Below are 27,977 nucleotides of genomic sequence, written 5' to 3' on the forward strand. Positions count from 1 at the left end.
CAAGGCCTTTCCCGGACCCTGAGCAGAGGGCTTTGCTCAGTTACGTCCTGGCTCGGAGACTCAGTTTCCTCATGTGTTTTGTGATGGCCTCGGAGCGCATGACTGCAGGGGTTCTGTGAGTTCCCGGCAGAGCTGGGATGAGACCCTGGGTTCCTGGCTACGGGGTCAGTGTGCGAGCCTGCATCTGCAGTGTTCTCCAAATCCCCTTCTCCTGGCTCATCCCCACCCCCGGCTTGACTCCTGTCCCGAACGGGAGAAAAACAGTGAACTCTTCCTTCAAGTTTGTGGGGCTCCTGTTGTGGAATGTCCCCTTCACCCCGACTGCTGCCAGGGCCCAGAAGTACACAGAACAGTTTTCCTCCAGATAAGGAGGGTGGACAGTGTCCTGTGGGGTCACTCACCCTGCCCCCAGCCACCCACTGAGAGAAGGAATAAGAGGCAGCTCTGGCCTACTGGGCCAGAGCTCCCACTTCCTGTGGACTGGTGGGAGCCCCAGGCAGCCTGACTCAAGGAGGCACATTCTCACCTGCCTGGGAGAGCAACTCCCACCCCCCACCCCGGCGCAGCCTGGGGAAACTACCTGCCCTCGGCAGCTCTGATAACCGCTACGATTTATTGAGCACCTACTGCACATGCGACACTTCACTTCATCAGCCCATTTCTGTCTTTGCCCCCCATCCTGCCAGGTCAGCTTTCTGGCTCAGGAAACTGGGAAAAAAAACGGACTCAAAAACATTACCCAGGGGATGAGAGCAGAGCTTGGTGCCAACCCAGGACTAGATGCAAAGCCCACGCTCTGAACAAACAAACTGTTTTATCCCTCCATCCTGGACAGCCAGGACCAGACAAGAGGGATGCGAAGCTTGTCTGAGTTATCACCACCACCGCCCCAACGCACATCATCAGCCGTCCTTTACAAACCCCCTTCCGTCTGTGGTCTGATTAACTCCAGCCGCCCCGGGGAGCAGGCGAGCAGGGTACTTTGCAGATGAGAAACTGAGGCTCAGAGAGGTTAAGTAACTTGTCCAGGGTCACATAGAGCCAATGAGCGGTAGGGCTGTGAGTGAAAAGCCAGATTCTTGAGTCTAAACCCCACACCTTCCCTGCTTTACCACCCTCTCTGCTTTAGTGCAGGAATCCACCCAAAAGTCAGGTCACTAAATGACTCACATAAATACACACCTGCCTGTCTGTCTCCTCCATTCAGGGAGAAGACAAACCTAGAACAAACAAGAACATTTCTCTTGCTGGGAGTCCTTCTTGTTACCTGTAGGGAAGGAAGGGAACTTTCCCAAACTCCCTAGGACCTGAGGAAAACTTCTCACCCAGCCTGGGAATCAGCCCCCATGTCACCCATCTGCCCGCCCTCCCTCTGTGTTCGGTCTGCCTGTCCTTCCCCGAGAAGGTGAGGCGGCTGGACCAGCCCCTGCCCGGCACCCACCTTGTCCGGAGCACAAACGCGGGCACTTCGTAGCTCCCTGGTCCAGCGGGGCTGCCCGAGGGCCCCAGTCCTCCGAGGAGCCTCCGGAGCTGAGCTGGAGTGGCAGTGGGAACAGATCATCTTTCAAGGGCTGGGCTGTGATGTCATCACCATGCTGGGCACTTCCTCCCTCCACCTCCAGCCTAGACCAGAGCTCCGGCTCCTGCCCAGCGCCGGCCCCAGCCAGGCTAGCTGCAGCTTCCAGATCCCAGACCTACAGATCCCCCCTACAGAGGGTAACTGCATCTGCCCAGGGCTCCTGCTCCCCTCTGTGCCTGGGGGGCTGGGCCAGCCGCATGGATGATTTCCAGGTTAGTCCATGGAATGTTCTCTTGTGTAGACAGCCTGCCCTTTAGAGGCTCGGATTGGCAAACGTGTTCTGGGCTCCAAGTCAGCCTGGATTTCAGTCTCTGTGCTGCCGCTTTCCTGGCAAAAAACCTCGGGCAGGTGACTTAACATCTCTGAACTCTGAAATGTAGCTGACAGTGAAAAATCTCAGAGAGGGGAGTGGTGAGGATTAGCAACAGTCCTGACGTGTATATAACTTTTACTGTGGCAGGCGCTTTTTTAAAGCCCGTAAATGCATTAACTCAGCTAATCCTCCCAGGAACCCAGGCAGTCTGGCTCCAAACTCTGTTCTTAATCACTTTCCCATCCCTTTTCTCAACTAAATGAAAATTTGGTGTGAATATTGGATGCATAGCAGGTGACCCTTAAAATACTAGTTTTCTTCTTTCTGGTATTGAGGTAGGTAGCTGACACACTCCACAAGTGAATCCATTTGTCTAATAGCACATGTATTGCTTATCATTATTTCTTTTCCCTGTGTGGTTGTTTTGTGTCCGAGTTCAGGTGTAAAACAGTGGGCATTTACACAGAAGGTAGAAACAAGGGTGGCCAGGGAGGCAGGGGAGTTCTGATTTTTTTTATGCCATGTATACTTCCAAAGGGATGATGGCAGCAGAAACTCGGAAACGTCTTCAGAGATAGAACACCTTTCCCTGTCCTGTTTTCTGGTGACACTTCCGGATCTGTGCCTCTGAGACTCTGCCATTTCTTTGGGGATGTTTGCCTGTGGTTTCCTCACACTTCAACACTGGTTGGCTTTCTTAGCTTCGCTCTGGAGACTAACTGACAGTCCACAGCACTTAACACTCCCAGAAGCTTAGAAGCTGCAAAGTATGGGGGCCTTCGAACATTTTTGGAAAAAGTCTTAAAGCCTTTCCTTCAAAAGAGAGCTGATGACGTGGGTCCGGTGGGACTGGGGGAATAAACGGGAGGGTCACAACTCCACCTGCCGTCTCCCCTTCCCCTGTAACTTCTCTGAACCAAGTCTTCAAACCAGCGACTGAGTCCAACTCCATTGTCAGAGATACGGGGAAACTGAGTCCCAGAAGGGTTAATGGGGAGGCCTGGGATCTAGGCCTGACTTGCCTGTGAACTGGTTGCATAAACTTGAATGTGGTCCTTTCCCTGACCTGGTGTCTCAGTGACTCCTCTGCACAGTGGCTTGTTCTACAGTGCTGGGACTCCTTGATCTGAGGTTTCTGACTTCCTAGATGGGAGCAGTGCTCTGTGGACAGGCTGCCTGGTGTCCACCAGCCCTATAACATGGACTGTGCTCTATGCTTTTTCCAGGATAGAGGATCTATAGTCTTCGTCAAATTACTGAAAGGATCTTCTATGATCCAAAGCATCTTGAGTCCCTCAGACATCAGAGAGAGAGAGAGGCAGACCTCGTGAGGTCCCTTCCAGCTCCCATATTCTAGGGTTCTACTTCTACGAGATGAAAAATCTTCAAAGATCTGAATCCAGTGCTGATGCTTCTGTAAATACTATTGACAGAGAGAGCTCCAAAAGGCATCATCCCTCTACACACTTCTCCATCCACCACTGTAATATAGTTTTTTTGTGGGGGTGGGGGTGGGGGGGAGATGCTGTCTTGACCCAGTTTTGAAATCCTGGCTGGCGGTTGGTCAATTCTTCTTGAACAGCTAAGTTCACACTCCCATCACTTCCCTTCTCGGGCTTTCACACTCTGGGCCACTATGCACCTGCCCTAATCACACGGGGGCCAGGTACCAAACAAATATGGACAGCCCCTATACCCTGGAACTTACAAAATGATTCAAATTAGCCAGTCCACCCGGAGCCTGAGAAAGCTGCCTGACCCATCTTGCTTGCTGTACATAAGCTCTCCCGGTAGCACCTGCTTGCTGTTACTCTGTCCCCAGGTGCAGCCCCTGTGCGGCCCTGCCTGGAAGACTTCTCTCCTCTGGGGAAGTAATTAACAAAAAGTTCTGCCTTTCATCTATCTGAGTGCCGTTGTGTCATGTCTCTCCAACAAAAGAATCTTTAAATCTTGTAAAATAATCCCCCACTCTTCCATCCACCTACACTTGTATCTACCCATTCACCCATCCACCCACCCGCTCTCCCATCCACCCATCCGTCCATCCATCCATCCATCCACTGATTTATCAGACATCCGCATAGGTGGTCTGTGCATTGTGAGGCAGAAGTGAATGAATCCATGCACCCATGTCTGGAAGGAGCCCACCACTGAGGCCAGGGAACCATTTCGAAGGGAATTTCTCACAAACTCAGTAACAACCCACACTCATTTATATCTGGATCGGCACATATTTGCATTTCATTTTTGCTATGAGAAAATTTAGCTAAACCCTTCCTGCGAAATCTGACACCCCTGACTTATTCTATCCCTTTCCACTTATCCACTTGGCTGGGGTCACAAGGGGACTCAGCCCTGCCAGGACTCCGGCTCCAGCCAGCCCGGGGGTCTTCAGGGACAACTAGAGGAGGCACCAAGTTCCTCCTGCATGTAACCCTGATGGCCTCCACACGAAGCCAGGGCCCCTCTGTGGCTTGGGAAGAACCGACCCCTGGCCTCTCCAGCTCAAGTCCGAACCTAAGCCTTAGCAACGCGCAGTCATCTAAGTCTCCCAAATGTGGCGGATGGCAGCTGACTCCCCGCCTTTGCACGTGCAGCGATCTCTGTTTGGAGCGCCCTTCCTCTGGAAACTGCCGCCCTTCTTTTAGGAGCCGCTCACGGGCCTTTTCCTGATGTGCCTGGTGGAGGCTGCCCCTCGCCTGCACTCAGCGCGCTGGCCGCTTCCCTTCATAGTGCTGAGTTTTCCTCCATGCCCCCTGGACATGAATCCCATGAGGCAGGGACTCCTGTCTTATTTATTTATTTATTATCCTGTCTGTTATCCAGCACATAGCAGGGCCCCTGTGAACTCCTGCCAGTGGAATGAAGACACAGGTCCGTCTACGGGCAAAAGCCCCCAGATCCAACCTCGCTGGGGTGGAGAAAAGAGCCCATAAAACAGAACAGCAGGAAAGCAAGCCACGTGTGCACGTGTATGCACACGTGTTTGTTTATGTATGTCTGTCCCTCCATCCCAGTGTTCCAGAACTTCCTCTCCAAATGTCTGTGTGTGAGGCTGAGGTCCTCAGTCCCCTCCCCAGGAAGGCCCTTCTCCATCCACCTCCAGAAGTGGGCTGTGCTTTTGTCCAGAACTCTGTGGTCTTGACCAGAAAGCAACCCCTGTTCTCTGTCACTCGGCAGCCGCCCGGCATACCACAGGCAGACCAATCCTGAGAAACTGGGTGAGCACGGATTTTGATTCAGAGCGAAACATGCACAAAGCCTACAGTGTGGACTGGTTGACACTGATGCCAACGTCCACAGACCCTGCAGAGCAAGTCCCAGCCAACGTGCAGCCCCCTCCGTTCTGCCTCTGTTCTCGCCCCGACCCCCAGAGGCCCCCATAGCCCTGCAGGAAGCTTCGTCCTGGGCACAGCTGGCTCTCAGTCCCCAGCTCCGACCCCCGGGCTGTCCATTCCCCAGTGATAAGTTACTAGCTGATTACAGTTCTTCTGAGTAAAGGAGAATTAAAATTTTCATTTATTAACATGTATTTTACCATTCACCTTTATATCACTCAGCTTGAAGTGCAAATATCTGTGCGTTTAACTCACGTGTGAAGTCACTGAGATAGCGCCATTTCTATTCTGCAGTTTATACGCGCATATGCATTCTGTTCTTTCCAGAACAGTGGAAACATGGAGAGAGCAAACTCTTCTGCTTTGATTTAACTCCCTGATATGGGTTGTTTTCCTCACAATTTCTGTCCGACTGGACTTTCCCACACCCTGTCCCCAGATTTAGGGCATGAGTGAAATCCTTGCTATTTCTGGTGCAAAGACCTTCAGAGCTGCGCTCAGAGAGGAACTTGAGGAAGGAAGTGGGGGCGAGGGGCACAGGGAGGCTAATCTTTCCTCCGTCTGTCTGTCTGTCTCCCTGCTGCCCTGGGAGGTGGATGGGGGCCTCATCCTGCTGGGCCGGCAGGTTGGTGGGAAGGAGGCCTCGGTTGCCGGTCGGCCTGGCCACACTGCTTCCTACCTCTGTCCTCAGCCCTGGGGCTGCCGCTGCTCTTACGCCCAGAGGTGATTCCTCACTTCCTGCCCGGGGGGCAGGCTGGGGGGCTGCCGAGTTTGGGAAATCCTAAGGGTAAGGAGCCCAGGCTGATTCCTGGCATCCCTTGCCCCTCTTCTCCAGGGACTGGCCGCTGAGCCAGGGTCCCCAGGGAGCCGGCTCTACCTGCAGGGTCCTCGTGCCTCCCGTGGAACCTGGGACCCCAGGTCCGGTGCCCACTAGGCTCGGCGCTGAGGCCCCTCCTTTCCCCTTCCCACCCCCTCATCAGGAGACTGAAGCTCCGAGAGGGGATTTACTCTAGTGAGTGGCGCCCTCGGATCTCCCTATTCTGGGTATTTCATAGAAACGGAATCCTATGACATGTGGCCTTTGGGGCCTGGTTTCTTACACACAGTGTCATGTTTTTGAGACTCAGCCACACGGCGGCACATAGCGGTCCTTCATTCCTGTTTGTGGCTCAGCAATGCTCCGTCCTATGGCTGGACCACATCTGCTTGTCCCTTCCCCCATGGATGGACTTCGGGGCTGTTTCTCCCTTTCAACCACTGTGAATAACGTTGCCAGGAGCACTCACGTGGAAGTGTTTGTCTGGGTTCCTGTTTTCAGTCTTTTGGGGATGTACCCAGCTGGGCCACGTGGTAACTCTGTGCTTCACTTTTGGAGGAAGAGCCAGACTGTCTTCACAGCAGCCGCATCAGGAAGCGCCCCTACCCCTTGCTGTTCCCCACTCATAGGTTCAAACACCTAGAGCGCTGATGCTGCTGGAGGGTTGCGGAGAAGGACACTGCCCTGGGGGGCATTCTGGAGCGAGCAGAACCCTATGGGGCCTTTCCCAGACAGACCCCTCCCTGATATCCTCTGCTGTAGCTCCTCTCTGAAGTACCTGGGTAATAGCATCTGATGCACATTTCCTGAGTTTTTCAGACGCTAACACCACCACCAAATGGAAGAAATTAATTGGATAATCACAAGCATGCAGCCCCCAGACCTTCTGGCGCCTAAGGATTGATAAGGTTAATTCCCTGTGATACTGCTCTGTTATCTCACCATCAACCAATCAGAGAACTGTGGACAAGCTGATCACAGACCCTGGGGTGCCCCGCCCTCGCCTGGCCTTTAAAAATGCTCTGCCCCTATGATACTGTATAGCACAGGGAACTCTGCTCAATATTATGAAATAACCTAAAAGGGAAAAGAATTTGAAAGAAGAATAGATATGGATAACTGAATCACTTTGCCGTACACCTGAAACTAACACAACATTGTTAATCAATTGTACTCCAATATAAAATAAAACTTTTTTTAAATTAAATAAAAAATAGGGCTTCCCTGGTGGCACAGTGGTTGAGAGTCCGCCTGACGATGCAGGGGACACGGGTTCGTGCCCCAGTCCGGGAGGATCTCACATGCCGCGGAGCGGCTGGGCCCGTGAGCCATGGCCGCTGGGCCTGCGCGTCCAGAGCCTGTGCTCTGCGAAGGGAGAGGCCACAGCGGTGAGAGGCCCGCGTACCGCAAAAAAATAAAAAAATAAAGAGCTGTAAATTGCTGCTCTCAAAAAAAAAAAAATGCTTTGCTGAAACTTTTCAGGTAGTTTGGGGTTTTGGGGGGCATGCGCCACCCGTTCTCCTTGTTTGACCCTGCGATAAACCTTCCTCTGCTCCAGACTCTGACATTTCGATTTGTTTGGCCTCCCTGTACATCGGGCACATGAACTTGCGTTCAGTAACAATTCGAGTTTCTACTGACTCAGTGCACTAACCGTTGATCACCATCACCGTCAGCTTCCATTTCACTTCATCCATTTGTTTCGTGTATTTTCAGTTCAGAGAGGTGCATTCCCACGTGCTACGCATCAGTCTTACAACTAAGAAGAAATGTTGAGTAACCTGCCCAAGGTCCCCCAGCTAGAGGGTGGCCGAGCTGGAGCAGGATTCCAGGCCTCCTCTGCACTGTAGCCTGCAGACGGGAGCCTCTGTTTCCCAGTGGACGTGGCCCCCGAGAGCCAGCCGTTCTCTGGAGCACTCTGCTCCCCTTCCCTCTCTGCCCAGGCTGGCACTGCATTCAGATTCTGAATTCGCCCCAACTCTCCCTGGGAGAGAGAAACTTAGTACACAGCATTGTGGGCCACATTCCTCTGCCTGGGGGCCTCCAGCCGGGTGCCCTTCACTCTTGAGTAATTTCCCTTTGGCTCACCTTCAAGTCTGTTTTCCTAACGCAGCCCCAGGCAGCTCCCAGCCTCCACCCCCTGCCCTGGCTGGTGAGTCCCATCCACCCTCTGGAAAACACAATCAGCCAGGCTCCCACGTGCCCAGCACCTTGCTCTAGACAGGCCCCTCCAGGCAGGTTTCAGGTGACATCTCCAACCCACACAGTCAGCTTCTAGGTGGGAACCATGTCCCCAGTGAGGAGACAGGCTCCCAGAGGTCAACAACCTGAGCCACCACTAGCCCAGACCCAGCCACTCTCACTCAGGCCACTGCCGTTAGCCCTGGCCAGTTTCCCACTTCCTCTCCTGCCCCTCCCACCCTTCCCTTTCACAGTTGCCAGAGGGATCTCTTTTATTTTTTAATAGAAAACTTAAAAAAAATTGCACAGAGTCACGTTCCCTCTTTGTGGTGTCCGGTTGGTTCTGTGAGATTTGACAAAGGCAGAATCGTGTATCCACACCCTCGTGCCCCGCAGAACAATTCAATCACCCTGCACATTGCCTGCAGGCTCCTTTGCTGTCAACCCTCCCCAGTGCCCAGCTCTCTGGCAAGTGCTGATCTGTTTTCTACCCAGAGGGATTTTAAAGAAGGTAAAATCAGTCTCCGGTGCCTCTAAAGTAAAATGCAGGTCCAGGCCTCTCGCTCACTCAGTGCACACCCTGCCACAGGACATTAGCATCGCCCACTCCTCCCCCAGGAATGTTCCTCCCTCTTCTCCCAGGGCCAGCTGCTCTCCTCCCCAAGTCACAGCCTTAGTGGTTCCTTCTGGGGGGGGGGGCGGGTCTTCTCTGCCAGCCTGGCTAAGAAGGTGCCCTCCTTCCCACCTGGGGCCCTTCTACGGAACACCCACAAGGTGCAAAGTTGTATGTGTGTGCTCGTGTGTCTCCTTTGTCTGCCATGAACTCACAGCTCCATAAGGGCAGAGCCGTGTCTACACTGCCCGCCAATCCACAGGCAGGCAGGTCCTAGGTGTTCAGAAAACACTCATTGAACAGATGAAGGGCGGCTGCTGATGGCAGTGAACCCAGTCTGTGTCTGACTCTCAATCTGTACCTTTTCCACTGTGCCTTGTGCGTCCCCAGAATTCTCACTCATCTGTCCATCTATTCATCCGTCTGTCTATCAAACACTCACTGAGGCCAGCTCTGTCCCTTGTGCCAGCCCAGGGCTCCCAGAGCTGGTAAGGCTAGCCCCTGCGTTCCCACGGTCAAGATTAACAGCCACCCATCCCCACCGTGCACTTCAGAGGTGGGAGAGGACTCCCCTGCCCATGTCCTCATGTTGCCTCTTCCTCCCAGCCCTGTGGGGTGAGTGACACTAGAATAATCAACAGAAGGGGAAGTGACCTGCCCAAGGAGAGCATGACCTGAAGATACCGCAGGACACCACAGCGCCCTCAGAGAAAGGCAGGAGATGGGCAAGAGGATGTGTCCTCAGGCGGGCAGAGAGGGAGTCTGGATCCCGGAGGGTCCACAGGAGAAGGCAGGGCGGAATGGGCACCTCAGAGCTGGGGGGTCCCTCAGTGCCCCGCAGGGAAACGGGTCCAGAGAGGATGTTTTAGTCAGCCAGCCCATCCTTGAGGGTCCCTGTGTTTCTAGGGTGGGTCACAAAAGCAGTTGCGTAGGAGACGTAGGGGAGGGGTGGCCTGGGGCCCGGGGAGGAACCAGCCCTGACGATGTCAGGGGAACATGAGCAAGTCTGTCCTGTTGTTTCTGCCCCATAAATAGGCACCACCTTCCAAACACCTCTCTGTCTCAAACACTGAGGGCGTGGAGGTGATGCCAGAAATAGGCCAGGGCCCCCCAAGCTGCAGAGACGGTGTGGGCGGTGACCGACTGCCCTTCTGGGAACCGAGCTCTGTTCTCTTCCCAGACCTGAGTGATTCAGAGTGAGGAGGTGACCTTTTCCTTTCCTGAGGGCTACGTTTTTAATTTCAGGGTTTATTTGAGTTGTTTGTTTGTTTGTTTTAGCAACCTAATGGAAGCCGAAGTGAATTTTGTCAAATTATTGAGATGGACACAGCGCCTGGCCCAAGGGAAATGTGTGATAAACAGTTGCTGATTGATTAAGCAGATGCCTTCTCCCCCCTCCCCTGTGCGCACAGAGCACTTGAAGACCTACAATAGAAGGCTGGTCTTTGGCGCAGGTCTGTGCACCCAAGGCCATGAGTAGGTGGCCCAAGCCTGGCGGTGGGCGTGGGAGTGGGGACACTAGAGGCTGGGCTTGGAGGCTGTCCAGCCAGGAATGGTGTCCCAAAGCCACCTTGGAGCAGCTTCGCCTGTGTAGACACTGTTGCTGCCACTGCTGATGCACCCAGGCCCTGGCACTGGACGCTGGTGCATCAGGGAGCTGTGGGGCAGCTGCCGCCACCCTCCTGGGATGCGTTTCCAGGTCCTCACTAGCTTCTGATTCAAAGGCCATTTGGGAACGTCTGATTGGGACTCGTGGCCACATGCCTGCACCCCAGTTGCAAGAGAGGCTGGGAAAGCATTTGCTATCCTCCAAAACTCATTGGGTGGGGGATCCCCCAAACTCAGCAAAGGTATTCTGAGACGGAGGGAGACCAACGGGAATAAACATGCTCACAGCAGTGCCCTATGGACCTTCCATGCTTAGGCCAACCCGTGTCTCATATCGCCATGCCTCTGGGCCTTTGCTTGTGCTGCTCTGTGCACTCAGCCTGACATTCTACTGCACATCCCCCCATCTGTGTGCATGACTATATATATTCCTCTTGTTCTGCTCCCCCCATCACTCCCAATATGGTAATATAAAATATTTGGTTACATCGAGCATCAGTTTTCATGTTACTTTGTCTCTGATATGAAATGTTGTTTCTGGGTAGATGTATAAGATCTCTGCTTCTTCTTTTTTTTTTTTTTTTTTTTGCGGTACGCGGGCCTCTCACTGTTGTGGCCTCTCCCGTTGCGGAGCACAGGGTCCGGACGTGCAGGCTCAGCGGCCATGGCTCACGGGCCTAGCCACTCCACGGCATGTGGGATCCTCCCAGACCGGGGCACGAACCCGTGTCCCCTGCATCGGCAGGCAGACTCTCAACCGCTGCGCCACCAGGGAAGCCCCTCTCTGCTTATTCTTGTTCCTCTTTTTTTTTTATAGCATCCTGTTCTTCTTTAATGGGTGCACTATTTCATCCTTATGAACATATAAATTATACTTTTAAAAATTTCTTCTATTTTCTGCACTGCTTATCCTTGGTCTCTTTTCTTCTTTGCTTTTAGCTTAGAGGGTTTCCTCAAAGGGCCAGTTCCCTTAGCTGTCTGTTTCTTTTGAAGAGTGAGCTGTCCAAGGTTCTGCATACCTGGGCTGGCCTCGGTGCCAAGTGCACCTCATGGAGGAACAACCATGCAAGCAGGGAATGCTGTCGGGGAACCTCCAAATGTCAGTGCTGCAGTGTTTCCTCTGCAGCCACTCAGCTTCCCAGAGAAGAGCCTACCGATCCCCTGGCTTCCCAGGGACAGGTCTGTGGGTGCCAGAGCTCAACGTGCTGATGGTTACAGCTCCCTAGGCTGTTCAGCTTCACGCCTCACCTTTACGCCTTTCCATCTGACTTTTCCAGAGGATAAACTTCATGTCCTGGGGCTGGAGGTGGCATGGGAAGGAAGAAGCTGATGCAGGTGTCGGACAGGGGACCGGGAACCCAAACATTTTGTAGAGAAACTTTCATCCAATCTCCACTCCCCTTTTAGTCTGGAATCCAACACCCTCCTTTAGTGGTACCTGGTGCCTCAGACGCCGATCCCCTGTGGGTTCTGTGGTCAAGTGGTGTGTTTATATGGACTCTCCTTCTTCGTGCCCTTAGATGGAAACCATCTCCATTCTTCCAGATCCCTCTTCTGCTTTCACTCCACTAACAATGTCGTGACTCTCAGCTGCGAGTGCAGCTTCTCCTGCGTTTATGTTCTTATAGAGTATTATCATTTTTTGGTGATACCTCTCTTAATATTTTAAAGGGGTTTTGGGGAGACGGAGGAGACCCATTAATGGTGAATGTGCCACTTTTAACAAAAATTGGCATTTTACTTTCTATGACCTCCCTTCTTCCCACAGGACGTGCATGACTTTCCCCCACTGTGACATTGCCCGTTGTCCCTCCCTGTACCCCTGTCCCTCACTGCCCCCCATCCCCTCTCTACTAAGCTCATACAGCCCTGATGCCACTGTCGACTGAGAATTGCCAACCCCAGCCGGACCCCGAACAGCGCCTAGAATCGCCCATCGTTTCTCATCTACTGGTCCTTCTCTTTTCCTTCAAATTCCAAAATTTCCTCTTCCTCCAAGCAAATGACCCTCCTGCTACTTCACAGGGAAAACCAGAATCACTGGATGAGGGTTCCTCCTGTTCTCGTTACCACCATCCTCTCCAGCCTGGGTACCGTCTTCAGGGACACATTTGCCCCTCCCCCACCCAGTCTCCACCCAGTAGCCCAAGGGCCCCTCCAAGAACATACCTCAGCATCTGTCACTTAAAACCCTCACCGTTTCTCACTGTTCCTAGACTTGTCAACCTCCCCCTACGCCCTCTACTCTCCACTCAAGCTTCCTTTCAGTCCCAGAAAGAGCAGGCACTCAATATTTTTACATTTGCTTTTCTCCAAGGGTGATATTAAAAATATTGAACGATGGCAATATGCAACAACAGGGTCCCAGAGGCCTCCTGCTCTACGAGGAGTTACCCTTTAACGTCTGGATCGCGAGAAGGCATTAGCTCCTGGGGCCGCTGTACCAAAGGGCAGCAAAGTGAGTGACTTAAACAGCAGATATTTATTGTCTTGCATTTTTGGGGGCTGGAGGTCTGAGGTCAAGGTGTCGGCAGGACTGTGCTCCCTCTAAGGGTGTCGGCAGGCCTCACTCCCAGCTTCTTGGCTGTGACAGCTTAACTCCACTCTTCACGTGGCGCTCTCCTGACGTGCACATCTGTGTCCAAATTTCTCCTCTGTATAAGGACACGGTCATATTGGCTTAGGGACCCACCCTAATGACCTCCTCTTAACTTGATCATCTGTAAAGAACCTATTTCCAAATAAAGTCACATTCGTAGGGATTGGGATTAGGGCTTCAAAGATTTTTCTAGGGGACACAATTCAATCCTTATGGGTTGACCAGAGTGTTAGCGGTGGGCATGTGGGAAAATATCTATTTATTGATGCATATGGAAGAAGGTGACTATTTTAATAACCAGGACATCCTGGCTGAACATGTACTCAGCCAGCCCTGGAACTCTCCCCATCACTTCCCATTCCCTTCATGTTGCAGCGTCCTCAGCTTAACCATACGTGCCCCTGAGCCCCTGCCCTGGAAGCCCCGGCTGCAGGGGCTTGTAGCCGTGCCAGGAGCACCACAGCACCCAGGCCTCCCTGCCGTGACCTGTCCGTTAAGAGGGATTATTTCCCTTCCCTGGGCACCTGGAACCCAGCAGGTGCTCCTGGGTTATTTGCATACATGTCTTTTTTCCCATGGAGTCCTGGGGGCAGTGGCCTCACCTCTTACACATCAGCCTCACCAGTGTGGTGGACACTGGAGAAATGGTGGATGAATAAACAAATGCTTTCATGAATGGATTTTTAACCCGTCCACCAATATCGGGCTGTATCAACAAACTTGCTTTGTTTTACACTCTGATAGGTGACATGGAACTCACAGGCCAGCAGGTAAGAGACTTAAACAAACATTTGGGGAGGGGAGGTTTGCTGTGTAAGATAAAATCTGACCTCCCGTGCTCCATCGTGAGAAGGAAATATGAGCTGCAGGTGGGGAAGGGCAGATCACAAAGGAAGGTCCCTAGGCAATCAGGGCTCTCTGAGAAAGGGGAGGAACGCTAAATCTATCGGCGTCGTCATTTCATGGTGGAGGTAAGTCAAATCACTATGCTGTAGAGTGAAGTAAGTCAGATAGAGAAAGAGAAATACTGTATGATGTCGCTTATATGCGGAATCTAAAAAGAAATGATACAAATGAACTTATTTACAAAACAGACTCACAGATTTAGAGAATGAACTTACAGTTAAAGGGGAAGGGTGAGGAGAAGGGATAGTCAGGGAGTTTGGGATCGACATGTACACACAGCTATATTTAAGATGGATAACCAACAAGGACCTACTGTATAGCACAGGGAACTCTGCTCAGTGTTATGTGGCAGCCTGGATGGGAGGGGAGTCTGGGGGAGAATGGATACATGTATGTGTAGGGCTGAGTCGCTTTGCTGGGCTCCTGAAACGATCACAGCATTGTTAATCGGCTATACTCCAATATAAAATAAGAAGTTTAAAAAAAATTCAAAAATATGACTATGCTGTACACCTTAAACTTATACAGGGCTGTTTGCCAATAAAACTGGAGGGGAAAAAAACACATATTGCTGAAGCCCAGCCCCAGAATTTCTAATTTAGTAGGTGCGAGCTGGGGCCTGGGAAGCGGGGCTTCTAACAGATTCTCAGGTAATGCTAATGCTGCTTGGCTTCAACTTGAGGATCACTGATAGAGTCAACAACTTCAAGGTAAAAATGGGAACGCTAAAGCCCAGAAATGTGTCTTGCCCAGCAAAATTGGCTAATGCCCAGGATGGACGTAAAACCAAGTTGTCACCTTCAAGTCAGTATAACCGCTACAGCTGGCTGCCTTTGGGGCACTCCCTCAGGAAAGGATGCCTGCCTGACCTCGCAGTGATTCGAAGAACAATCACGGAAGGAAAGAATTAATACCTTGGTGGTGTTTCACCTGGCTCTTGTTTATATTGTATTTTAATGTCTGATTCCAGAATCAGCCATGTTCTTGACATCTGCACCAATCTTGCACCACCAAGCATTCTATTTTGTGTGTGGAGATCTGATCTGTTTTTAAAAGCAACATTGCAATCACAGTATCATTTTCAAAAGGCAATTCTAAAACTTACTAATCTTCTCTTCCTAATAATAGAGGGTTCTCAGGACTAAGGTCTGCTATTATAAGATCACTTTTCTCTGTAGTAGCCCCCTGGTAGATAACTGATTGGGGAACTAACAAAAAACCTACCATGATCATTGAGAGTAAGGAATTAAAATAAGTACTGGGAGACAATTAAAAAAAAAAAAAGAAAGGGACTTCCCTGGTGGCACAGTGGGTAAGAATCCGCCTGCCAATGCAGGGGACATGGTTTTGAGCCCTGGTCCGGGAAGATCCCACATGTCGCAGAGCATCTAAACCCGTGCACCGCAACTACTGAGCCTGCGCTCTAGAGCCCACGAGCCACAACTACTGAAGCCTGCACACCTAAAGCCTGTGCTCCGACAAAGAGAAGCCACCACAATGAGAAGCCTGCGCACCACAACAAAGACTAGCCCCCGCTCACCACAACTAGAGAAAGCCCGTGTGCAGCAAGGAAGACCCAACACAGCCTAAAATGAAAAATAAATAAATAAATTTATTTTTAAAAAAAAGAAAGAAAAGAGAGGAAGGCTGGGAGCCATGATGCACTGGCAGGGCCTCCATACGAGGGGGTCCGGAACAATGACGAGCTTGGCAGAAAGGCTCCATGTGGAGCACAGGGTTCCTCTCGGCTCCTTTGGAAGCTCGGCCAGGACTTTTCATTCCGTGGGGCTCAGAGGACTCGGCGGTTCATTCCTCTGTTTGTCCTCTGCCCACCTCTGTCTACACCCCTCATGTGTTTTCACCAGGAGTGACCCCAAGTAACAGGTGGGGTTGATGCTGTCACCACGTGCCAGAGCTGTGGCCTTGGGGGCGGCCCGTTCAAATTGTCCCCTGTTCCGTGGTCAGGTCTTCTGCTCATTCAGGCTCAAGGGTCAACTCTCCAAGAGGCTCGCCGGACTGCACGATCTACAGTAGCCTCCAGGGGGAGGGGCAAGATGGTGTAGGGGATTAAGAGGTATAAACCGCTATGTATAAAACAGATAAGCTATAAGGATATATTGTACCGCACAGGGAATATAGCCAACATGTTATAATAACTCTAAATGGAGTATAACCTTTAAAGACTGTGAATCTATGTTGTACCCCTGAAACTTACATAATATTGTAAATCAACTGTACCTCAAAAAGAGTAGTCTCTAACACGCACGCGTGCGTGAACACCCAAGCCACACAAACCCAAGTACACACACATCCCACCAACACACATACACTGACACCACACACACACACACACACACACAAGGTGGTCCATTCTCGGCTCAGAAATTAAAATCTTAAATTGCAGCTGGAGACTCCGCGCGTGGTTAAGCAACAGCCCCTCAGGTATGTGTGGATTTCTCGACTCCACCCTCAGGCACAGGGGTGCGGAGATCAGATGTCTGTGCTGCAGAGCTTCAGAGACACTGGGCATCCACCCCATCAGCCCAGAGGGTGTGAACCCAGGGTGCGGTTCACCTGACCCCCGGCTCTCTGGCCCGGGATCTGTCTCAGCAAACCCTTCTGAGCTCCGCGTGCTGGCACCCGGTCCCCTGCAGCGCCGCGAAGGCTGGTTGTGGACCCCGAGTGGTGGGCGTGCAGCCTGGGAGAGGGGCTGCCTGCTCCACACTCTGGATCTGCTGTGAATCTCAGCTGAGGCCCTTATCTTGCCCTGGCTGGGCTTCCTCATCTGTCAGATGCAGAAGGAAGACAGCACCGAGCTGACAGGCTTGTGTAAGGACTTAGTGGGCTACGCATCCATGGAGACTGAGACACAGGCTTCTGGGCAGGACGCTGTCTGGGAGGTGACCACGTGGACCAGAGGAGGAGCTGGTGGATGGGATGCTAGGAAGGCGGGCAGGCGATGCAAGGATGCTTTCCTGAATTGGCCACTGCTGCGGGTGCTGGGCCCTGTCACCTCGAGGACCTTCTAAGGTGGGTTGCACTGTGTCTCAGAAATGCCTGCCCTGGGACAAGAGAGAGAGGCATTTCCCCAACTCGGGGAGGGTTTCCCAGTGAAGCACTGGTTCCCCCACGCTCTTTTTTTTTTTTTTTTTTCCATTTTAACATCTTTATTGGAGTATAATTGCTTTACAATGGTATGTTAGTTTCAGCTTCACAACAAAATGAATCAGTTATATATATACATATGTTCCCATATCTCTTTCCGCTTGCGTCTCTCTCCCTCCCACCCTCCCTATCCCACCCCTCTAGGTGGTCACACAGCACTGAGCTGATCTCCCTGTGCTATGCGGCTGCTTCCCACTAGCTATCTACCTTACGTTTGGTAGTGTATACATGTCCATGCCTCTTTATTGCTTTGTCACCGTTTACCCTTCCCCCTCCCCATAGCCTCAAGTCCATTCTCTAGTAAGTCTGTGTCTTTATTCCTGTTTCACCCCTAGGTTTTTCATGACATTTATTTTTCTTAAATTCCATATATATGTGTTAGCATACGGTATTTGTCTCTCTCTTTCTGACTTACTTCACTCTGTATGACAGACTCTAGGTCTATCCACCTCATTACAAATAGCTCAATTTCGTTTCTTTTTATGGCTGAGGAATATTCCATTGTATATATGTGCCACATCTTCTTTATCCATTCATCCGATGATGGGCACTTAGGTTGTTTCCATCTCTGGGCTATTGTAAATAGAGCTGCAATGAATATTTTGGTACATGACTCTTTTTGAATTATGGTTTCCTCAGGGTATATGCCTAGTAGTGGGATTGCTGGGTCATATGGTAATTCTATTTGTAGTTTTTTAAGGAACCTCCATACTGTTCTCCACAGTGGCTGTATCAATTTACATTCCCACCAACAGTGTAAGAGGGTTCCCTTTTCTCCACACCCTCTCCAGCATTTATTGTTGCTAGATTTTTTGATGATGGCCATTCTGACTGGTGTGAGGTGATATCTCATTGTAGTTTTGATTTGCATTTCTGTAATGATTAATGATGTTGAGCATTCTTTCATGTGTTTGTTGGCAATCTGTATATCTTCTTTGGAGAAATGTCTATTTAGGTCTTCTGCCCATTTTTGGATTGGGTTGTTTGTTTTTTTGTTATTAAGCTGCATGAGCTGCTTATAAATTTTGGAGATTAATCCTTTGTCAGTTGCTTCATTTGCAAATATTTTCTCCCATTCCAAGGGCTCTCTTTTGGTCTTCTTTATGGTTTCCTTTGCTGCGCAAAAGCTTTTAAGTTTCATTAGGTCCCATTTGTTTATTTTTGTTTTTATTTCCATTTCTCTAGGAGGTGGGTCAAAAAGGACCTTGCTGTGATTTATATCATAGAGTGTTCTGCCTATGTTTTCCTCTAAGAGTTTGATAGTTTCTGGCCTTACATTTAGGTCTTTAATCCATTTTGAGCTTATTTTTGTGTATGGTGTTAGGGAGTGATCTAATCTCATACTTTTACATGTAGCTGTCTAGCTCTCCCAGCACCACTTATTGAAGAGGCTGTCCTTTCTCCACTGTACATTCCTGCCTCCTTTATCAAAGATAAGGTGACCATATGTGCATGGGTATATCTCTGGGCTTTCTATCCTGTTCCATTGATCTATATTTCTGTTTCTGTGCCAGTACCATACTGTCTTGATTACTGTAGCTTTGTAGTATAGTCTGAAGTCAGGAAGTCTGATTTCTCCAGCTCCGTTTTTTGTTCTCAAGATTGCTTTGGCTATTCGGGGTCTTTTGTGTTTCCATACAAATTGTGAAATTTTTTGTTCCAGTTCTGTGAAAAATGCCAGTGGTAGTTTGATAGGGATTGCATTGAATCTGTAGATTGCTTTGGGTAGTAGAGTCATTTTCACAATGTTGAATCTTCTAATCCAAGAACATGGTGTATCTCTCCATCTATTTGTATCATCTTTAATTACTTTCATCAGTGTCTTATAATTTTCTGCATACAGGTCTTTTGTCTCCTTAGGTAGGTTTATTCCTAGATATTTCATTCTTTTTGTTGCAATGGTAAATGGGAGTGTTTTCTTGATTTCACTTTCAGATTTTTCAGCATTAGTGTATAGGAATGCCAGAGATTTCTGTGCATTAATTTTGTATCCTGCTACTTTACCAAGTTCATTGATTAGCTCTAGTAGTTTTCTGGTAGCATCTTTAGGATTCTCTATGTATATATAGTATCATGTCAGCTGCAAAGAGTGACAGCTTTACTTCTTCTTTTCCGATTTGGTTTCCTTTTATATCCTTTACTTCTCTGATTGCTGTGGCTAAAAATTCCAAAACTATGTTGAATAAGAGTGGTGAGAGTGGGCAACCTTGTCTTCTTCCTGATCTTAGTGGAAAAGCTTTCAGTTTTTCACCATTGAGGACGATGTTGGCTGTGGGTTTGTCATATATGGCCTTTATTATGTTGAAGAAAGTTCCCTCTATGCCTACTTTCTGCAGGGTTTTTATCATAAATGGGTGTTGAATTTTGTCAAAACCTTTCTCTGCATCTATTGAGATGATCATATGGTTTTTCTCCTTCAATTTGTTAATATGGTGTATCACGTTGATTGATTTGCGTATATTGAAGAATCCTTGCATTCCTGGAATAAACCCCACTTGATCATGGTGTATGATCCGTTTAATGTGCTGTTGGATTCTGTTTGCTAGTATTTTGTTGAGGATTTTTGCATCTATGTTCATCAATGATATTGGCCTGTAGGTTTCTTTCTTTGTGACAGCCTTGTCTGGTTTTGGTATCAGGGTGATGGTGGCCTCGTAGAATGAGTTTGGGAGTGTTCCTCCCTCTGCTATATTTTGGAAGAGTTTGAGAAGGATAGGTGATAGCTCTTCTCTAAATGTTTGATAGAATTCGCCTGTGAAGCCATCTGGTCCTGGGCTTTTGCTTGTTGGAAGATTTTTAATCACAGTTTCAATTTCAGTGCTTGTGATTGTCTGTTCATATTTTCTATTTCTTCCTGATTCAGTCTTGGCAGGTTGTGCATTTCTAAGAATTTGTCCATTTCTTCCAGGTTGTCCATTTTATTGGCATAGAGTTGCTTGTAGTAATCTTGCATGATCTTTTGTATTTCTGCAGTGTCAGTTCTTACTTCTCCTTTTTCATTTCTAATTCTATTGATTTGAGTCTTCTCCCTTTTTTTCTTGATGAGTCTGGCTAATGGTTTATCAATTTTATTTATCCTTTCAGAGAACCAGCTTTTAGTTTTATTGATCTTTGCTATCGTTTCCTTCATTTCTTTTCCATTTATTTCTGATCTGATTTTTATGATTTCTTTCCTTCTGCTAACTTTGGGGTTTTTTTTGTTCTTCTTTCTCTAATTGCTTTAGGTGCAAGGTTAGGTTGTTTATTCGAGATGTTTCCTGTTTCTTAAGGTAGGATTGTATTGCTATAAACTTCCCTCTTAGAACTGCTTTTGCTGCATCCCATAGATTTTGAGTTGTCGTGTCTCCATTGTCATTTGTTTCTAGGTATTTTTTGATTTCCTCTTTGATTTCTTCAGTGATCACTTCGTTATTAAGTAGTGTACTGTTTAGCCTCCATGTGTTTGTATTTTTTACAGATCTTTTCCTGTAATTGATATCTAGTCTCATAGCGTTGTGGTCAGAAAAGATACTTGATACAATTTCAATTTTCTTAAATTTACCAAGGCTTGATTTGTGACCCAAGCTATGATCTATCCTGGAGAATGTTCCATGAGCACTTTAGAAAAATGTGTATTCTGTTGTTTTTGGATGGTGTGTCCTATAAATATCAATTAAGTCCATCTTGTTTAATGTATCATTTAAAGCTTGTGTTTCCTTATTTATTTTCATTTTGGATGATCTGTCCATTGGTGAAAGTGGGGTGTTAAAGTCCCCTACTATGAATGTGTTACTGTCGATTTCCCCTTTTATGGCTGTTAGTATTTGCCTTATGTATTGAGGTGCTCCTATGTTGGATGCATAAGTATTTACAATTGTTATATCTTCTTCTTGGATCGATCCCTTGATCATTACGTAGTGTCCTTCTTTGTCTCTTCTAATAGTCTTTATTTTAAAGTCTATTTTGTCTGATATGAGAATTGCTACTCCAGCTTTCTTTTGGTTTCCATTTGCATGGAATATCTTTTTCCATCCCCTTATTTTCAGTCTGTATGTGTCTCTAGGTCTGAAGTGGGTCTCTCGTAGAAAGCAAATATATGCGTTTTGTTTTTGTATCCATTCAGCCAATCTGTGTCTTTTGGTGGGAGCATTTAGTCCATTAACATTTAAGGTAATTATCGATATGTGTGTTCCCATTCCCATTTTCTTAATTGTTTTGGGTTCGTTATTGTAGGTCTTTTCCTTCTTTTGTGTTTCTTTCCTAGAGAAGTTCCTTTAGCAGTTGTTGTAAAGCTGGTTTGGTGGTGCTGAACTCTCTCAGTTTTTGCTTGTCTGTAAAGGTTTTAATTTCTCCATCAAATCTGAATGAGATCCTTGCTGGGGAGAGTAATCTTGGTTGCATGTTTTTCTCCTTCAACACTTTCAATATGTCCTGCCACTCCCTTCTGGCTTGCAGAGTTTCTGCTGAAAGATCAGCTGTTAACCTTATGGGGATTCCCTTGAGTGTTATTTGTTGTTTTTCCCTTGCTGCTTTTAATATGCTTTCTTTGTGTTTAATTTTTGACAGTTTGATTAATATGTGTCTTGGCGTATTTCTCCTTGGATTTATCCTGTATGGGACTCTCTGTGCTTCCTGGACTTGATTAACTATTTCCTTTCCCATATTAGGGAAGTTTTCAACTATAATCTCTTCCAATATTTTCTCAGTCCCTTTCTTTTTCTCTTCTTCTTCTGGAACCCCTATAATTCGAATGTTGGTGCATTTAATGTTGTCCCAGAGGTCTCTGAGACTGTCCTCAGTTCTTTTCATTCTTTTTTCTTTATTTTGCTCTGCATTAGTTATTTCCACTATTTTATCTTCCAGGTCACTTATCTGTTCTTCTGCCTCAGTTATTCTGCTATTGATCCCATCTAGAGTATTTTTCATTTCATTTATTGTGTTGTTCATCATTGTTTGTTTCATCTTTAGTTCTTCTAGGTCCTTGTTAACTGTTTCTTGCATTTTGTCTATTCTATTTCCAAGATTTTGGATCATCTTTACTATCATTATTCTGAATTCTTTTTCAGGTAGACTGCCTATTTCCTCTTCATTTGTTAGGTCTGGTGGGTTTTTATCTTGCTCCTTCATCTGCTGTGTGTTTTTCTGTCTTTTCATTTTGCTTATCTTACTGTGTTTGGGGTCTCCTTTTTGCAGGCTGAAGGTTCATAGTTCCTGTTGTTTTTTGTGTCTGTCCCCAGTGGCTAAGGTTGGTTCAGTGGGTTGTGTAGGCTTCCTGGTGGTGGGTACTAGTGCCTGTGTTCTGGTGGATGAGGCTGGATCTTGTCTTTCTGGTGGGCAGGTCCACGTCTGGTGGTGTGTTTTGGGGTGTCTGTAGACTTATTATGATTTTGGGCAGCCTCCCTGCTAATGGGTGGGGTTGTGTTCCTGTCTTGCTAGTTGTTTGGCATAGGGTGTCCAGCACTGTAGCTTGCTGGTCGTTGAGTGTAGCTGGGTGCTGGTGTTGAGATGGAGCTCTCTGGGAGATTTTCGCCGTTTGATATTATGTGGAGCTGGGAGGCATCTTGTGGACCAGTGTCCTGAAGTTGGCTCTCCCACCTCAGAGGCACAGCACTAACTCCTGGCTGCAGCACCAAGAGCCTTTCATCCACACAGCTCCTTAATTTGGGATGATTCGTTGTCTATTCATGTATTCCACAGATGCAGGTACATCAAGTTGATTGTGGAACTTTAATCCGCTGCTTCTGAGGCTGCTGGGAGAGATTTCCCTTTCTCTTCTTTGTTCTCACAGCTCCCAGGGGCTCAGCTTTGGATTTGGCCTCGCCTGTGCGTGTAGGTCGCCGGAGGGCGTCTGTTCTTTGCTCAGACAGGACGGGGTTAAAGGAGCCGCTGATTCGGAGGCTCTGGCTCACTCAGGCCGGGGGTAGGGAGGGTCACGGAGTGCGGGGCGGGCCTGCGGCACCAGAGGCCAGCATGACGTTGCCAGCCTGAGGCGTGCCGTGCGTTCTCCCGGGGGAGTTGTCCCTGGATCCCGGGACCCTGGCAGTGGCGGGCTGCACAGGGTCCCCGAAAGGGTGTGTGGATAGTGACCTGTGTTCGCACACAGGCTTCTTGGTGGCGGCAGCAGCGGCCTTAGCGTCTCATGTCTGTCTCTGGGGTCCGCACTTTTAGCCGCGTCTCGCGCCCGTCTCTGGAGCTCCCTTAAGCAGCGTTCTTAATCCCCTCTCCTCGCGCACCAGGAAACAAAGAGGGAAGAAAAAGTCTCTTGCCTCTTTGGCAGGTCCAGACTTTTCCCCGGACTCCCTCCCGGCTAGCCGCGGTGCACTAACGCTCTGCAGGCTGTGTTCACGCCGCCAACCCAAGTCCTCCCCGGGTGCTCCGACCAAAGCCCGAGCCTCAGCTCGCAGCCCTGCCCGCCCCGGCAGGTGAGCAGACAAGCCTCTTGGGCTGGTGAGTGCCGGTCGGCCCCGATCCTCTGCGCTGGAATCTCTCCGCTTTGCCCTCCGCACCCCTGTTGCTGTGCTCTCCTCCGCGGCTTCGAAGCTCTCCCTTCCGCCACCCGCAGTCTCCGCCCGCGAAGGGGCTTCCTAGTGTGTGGAAACCTTTCCTCCTTCACAGCTCCCTCCCGCTGGTGCAGGACCCATCCCTATCCTTTTGTCTCTGTTTATTTTTTTCTTTTGCCCTACCCAGATACGTGGGGGGTTTCTTGCCTTTTGGGAGGTCTGAGGTCTTCTGCCAGCTTTCAGTAGGTGTTCTGTAGGAGTTGTTCCACGCGTAGATGTATTTCTGGTGTATCTGTGGCGAGGAAGGTGATCTCCGCGGCTTACTCTTTCGCCATCTTCCCGGAAGTCTATCCCCCCACGCTCTTGCATGGTGCTTCCGGGAGTGTGGAGTGGGGTCGCCCAGGCAGCCCATCCTATAGATCCGAGAAGCCCTAGGGCTGGAAGAGAGGGTCAAGGGTGGATCCAGAGGCTGGAGGTGGTCAGCCTAGAAGGGCTGGTTAGCGGAGCCACAGCTGGCGCAGGGCTGAGGCTGTGAGGGCGCCCAGGACACAAGCCCCACCCTCCCCATCACCGTGCCATCACCGTGGCTCCGCCGCTCTCTGTGTGAGAGAAGCAGAGCCTCCTGCTCCCAGCGCCTGTCTCACGGCTCTTGGTGCCTTGCGGCATCTGTGTGTCCCTTCTCTCTGTAGGTCTGCCAATAGCCAATAGCTGGTTTTTCGGAAACTCAAGTCCAAATTCTCAAGCCTGCATGCAATGGGTACAAGTGGTCCCAACCCTTCGCAGGTGCCCTACAAGCCTGGGGCCAATCTGTCCATGAACCTCTGGGTCAGATGCCCTCCTCAGGCTCATGAAACCCATTTTGCCTCCCAACGGATCTGTTGTTAGGAAGCCATCCGTTCAGCCCTCTCACCTCCCCTTTCCTGATCCTAGGAGAGAAAGAGAGAAGGCCCTCGCTTGACTGTTGTGGAACTTGAGGCGTGCCAAACCTACGGGTGCTCCGACAGCTGGGCCCATATCCCCAAAGGGTGATGTGGTAGACAGAATAATGGCTCCCTCAAAGATGTCCACGTCCTATGTTATGTCATGTGGCAAGGGGGAATTAACTTGTAGATGGAATTAAGGTTGCCGGTCAACTGACCTTAAAATAAAGAGATTATCCTGGATTACCCGGCCCCAATGTAATCCTATGGGTCCTTAGATGTGGAAGGAGGGGGCAGAAGAGTCCATGGCAGAAGGATGTAAAGTGAGAAAAACTCTACCACCATTGCTGGTTTTGAAGACGGAAGGGGCCACCAGCCAAGGGATGCAGGAAAATTCAAGGGAGTTAATATGGTGATCCAGGGAGATGGAGGGTAATGGGGCACACTTCTGCCTTCTTCTTTCATGGGGCTAAAGTGAGCCAGACTTCTCCAGCAAGGTTGGCTGCTGGGTGGTCCCAGTAGGTCAGGCGTTGAAGCCACCAGAGCAGCTTGCCCACCTGGCTCCTCCTACCCTGCCCATTAAGCTGGACAAACACAGATCCCTCGGCCCACAGGTTGGCAGCAGGAAGAGGGGCTGGCTGTTGGTGACGAGGTCTGAGGCCTCCACCATCTCCACAGCTGGGTGAGAGGGATGGCACGGTGGGGCTGGCATCTTGCTGGTGGCCGGGCCCTGGGCGGGGCTGGAGGAGCTTAGGCACATGCCATCCCTGCTCTGAGCCGTTTTCCCATCTCACCCAGGCTGTATCACCGGGCTGTGAAGATTGAATACACTGTGCTGTGGAAGCATTTTGTTGAGTTTGAATGCCCCGCAGGTGGCAAGGGCTCCCCACCGGGCCACAGTCTCTGAGCCCAGCTTCCCATCTGAAGGAGAGACCTGCAGGAGAGATGATTGAGGCCCCGCTGATGTCTCGCCTCTGACTCACGCACGCATGAAACCCCCCAAGTGGCAGGGCAGCTGGAAAAACACTGAGTTGGAGGGTAGCGTGCGGACGGCCAGATGGTTTTCATCTTAGTGATGATGAAACTTGAGATACCAGGATGCAGATGGGGACCCGAGGCTCTGATGTGGTGAAACGTGATCCCTCCCGCCAGCTTCTCCATGCTTATCCTCCTGTGCTCTCTCTTTCTCTGTCTTTGAATCTGAGATGTTCCTTTCAAGTTGATTTCACATTTGTTTTCTGTCTGTGCTTGTCACTCTCTCCTTCTGTGTCCTTTTCTTTTGCTTCTCATTTTCCTCTCACTGTTCTTACAGGTTACCTTTTTGTATCCCCTGCAGCAGCATCAAGGCTCACCCTTCTTTTTTTTTTTTTTTAATTTTTATTGGAGTATAGTTGATTTACAATGTTGTGTTAGTTTCAGGTGTACAGCAAAGTGAATCAGTTATACATATACCTATACCCACTCTTTTTAAGATTCTTTTCCCATATAGGTCATTACAGAGTATTGAGTAGAGTTCCCTGTGCTATACAGTAGGTTCTTATTAGTTATCTATTTTATATATAGTAGTGTGTATAAGTCAATCCCAATCTCCCAATTTATCCTTCCGCCCGCTTACCCCCTGGTAACCATAAGTTTGTTTTCTACATCTGTGAGTCTATTTCTCTTTTGTAAATAAGTTCATTTGTACCCTTTTTTAAGATTCCACATATAAGTGATATCATATGATATTTGTCCTTCTCTGTCTGACTTACTTCACTCAGTATGACAATCTCTAGGTCCATCCATGTTGCTGCAAACGACATTATTTTGCTCTTTTTTATGGCTGAGTAATATTCCATTGTATATATGTACCACATCTTCTTTATCCATTCCTAAGGCTCACACTTCTCAACCTTCATCATGCTGTAATGCAGTCTCGGGGATCTGCCCTTACCCTCCTGCCCCCCAGATCTCGTCAGTCCTGTGTATCACTCCCTCAGATCCCCTAATCCTGGCTGGGAAGTAATAGACAAATGTGTTAATCCATTTACGATTCATGCGCACTTTATAGGAGTGTCTCCTGGGGTGACGTTGTTTTTACCTAAAGCCCGAGCTTCTGTAGCATGTGGCAAGTGACTTGGGCTGAGACCTGTTGATGAAGAAGCTTTTCCTGGTTCCACACCACACTCATCAGGGATTTTCCCTTCTGGATCCTGAGATAAATGTCCTTTTGGATTGGTGGGAGTATTAGTGGAATGAGTACAGAGCTGTCGCAGCAAAGAGCCCCTCATCTCCCAAGAGTGGCTACAGGCATAGACATCTATGTCTTGCGCTCACATAACAGTTCTGAAGTGAGCTATCCGGGGAGGCTGTACTCCATGGGGTCATTCAGGGACCCAGGTTCCTACCATTTCTTACTCCATTATTCCCTAGCTCATAAGTCAATTGCATGGTTGGAGCTGGGTCACTGCCAGGTCTGGGTTCCCTCTTACAGGAAAGGAAATAGAATGTGGTAGAAGCACTCCCTGTGGCTTAAATTCTAGACCTCCAAATAGCATATATCACGCCCATGACAGCCTGGGGAATACAGCCTAACCAGGCAGCTTGTGTCCAGCTATACACGTTCATTACTAAGAAATAAGGGGAATAGGTCCGGGTGGACAGCTAGCCATCTCCGTCACATGGGATAACAGAAGAAGCTATTGCTCTGATTCTGTCCCCATCTCTGCCCTCTTTATTGAGATGGGGAGCTCAGGATTCCAGCTGTAGGCTAGTCCCATAAGTGGCCTCTTTGTATGAAGGACTCAGGAGATTCTTGGGAAAATACTCATTCCAAGGGAAAAATCTGTTCTTGCTGGGTTCAAGGCAGAAACGACCAAGATAGGGAGAGAAGCGCTTCTGAGCACAGCCTGCTGTCACTCAGATACCTTTCTGGATCAACCCTGTGGACACATGCCTAAATCAGAGAGGAGGTGCAAGGAAGGTGAGTCAAAGCCAAAAGAAACCTCCTCAAACACAGGAGAAGGAGGCAACCTGTGGGGCAAACCCTCCCAGGGACAGCCTGGCTTTGCCTGCCCACCAGGCCCACGTCTTCTGAAAACAGCCCCTTCACTCATAGGTCCCTTTGGTCCCCACTGCATCAGTTTCATGGAGACTTTAAATCAAGTGGTGGGTGTGTGTTGGGCCGATCAGAGGCTCTTGTCCAGTAACTTGACCTCTGAGGGGATGGATGTGAGGCTGGACCAGGGTCAGGGCTCTGTGGCCCAAAAGGGCACATGGGGACTTCTAGCCTGTTGGTGACGTTCTGTTCCTTAACCTGGTGGTGGGTACATGGGAGGCCAGTTTATTACTATGTCCTTGTTCTTTTTTTTTTTTTTAATTTAAGTATAGTTGATTTACAATGTTGTATTAGTTTCAGGTGTACTGCAAAGTGATTCATATATATATATTCTTTTTCAGATTTATAGGCTATTACAAGAT

General features: G+C 49.2%; 2 protein-coding genes and 1 long non-coding RNA gene across 13 annotated transcripts in view; 1 reads left to right on the forward strand and 2 right to left on the reverse strand.

Moving 5' to 3' along the window:
- The window catches only part of BDKRB1 (bradykinin receptor B1), a 62,788-nt gene extending 61,216 nt beyond the window's left edge, over nt 1-1,572 (reverse strand). Inside the window, exon 1 of the mRNA XM_067726439.1 lies at nt 1,442-1,572. The gene's annotated coding sequence lies outside the window, so the exon portion shown is untranslated. The remainder of the gene's footprint in view (nt 1-1,441) is intronic.
- Nucleotides 1-1,576, reverse strand: part of BDKRB2 (bradykinin receptor B2) — a 33,217-nt gene extending 31,641 nt beyond the window's left edge. For 2 of the 3 annotated variants that reach the window (XR_010940870.1, XM_067726411.1), the window contains exon 1: nt 1,442-1,576. The gene's annotated coding sequence lies outside the window, so the exon portion shown is untranslated. The remainder of the gene's footprint in view (nt 1-1,441) is intronic. The other variant, XM_067726426.1, reaches the window with a different exon arrangement.
- Nucleotides 1,577-1,654: 78 nt separating this feature from the next.
- LOC137218828 (uncharacterized) overlaps nt 1,655-27,977 on the forward strand; it is a 61,719-nt gene continuing 35,396 nt past the window's right edge. For 6 of the 9 annotated variants that reach the window (XR_010940878.1, XR_010940882.1, XR_010940881.1 and 3 more), the window contains exons 1-3: nt 1,655-1,791; nt 12,767-12,907; nt 13,793-13,818. This is a non-coding gene — a long non-coding RNA (uncharacterized lncRNA). Of the gene's footprint in view, nt 1,792-12,766; nt 12,908-13,792; nt 13,819-16,839; nt 16,985-25,390; nt 27,975-27,977 lie in introns of those variants that run through there. The other 3 variants (XR_010940877.1, XR_010940879.1, XR_010940880.1) reach the window with 2 other exon arrangements.

This window comes from Pseudorca crassidens, chromosome 1, assembly GCF_039906515.1.
Source record: "Pseudorca crassidens isolate mPseCra1 chromosome 1, mPseCra1.hap1, whole genome shotgun sequence".
Taxonomy (NCBI): Eukaryota; Metazoa; Chordata; class Mammalia; order Artiodactyla; family Delphinidae; genus Pseudorca; species Pseudorca crassidens.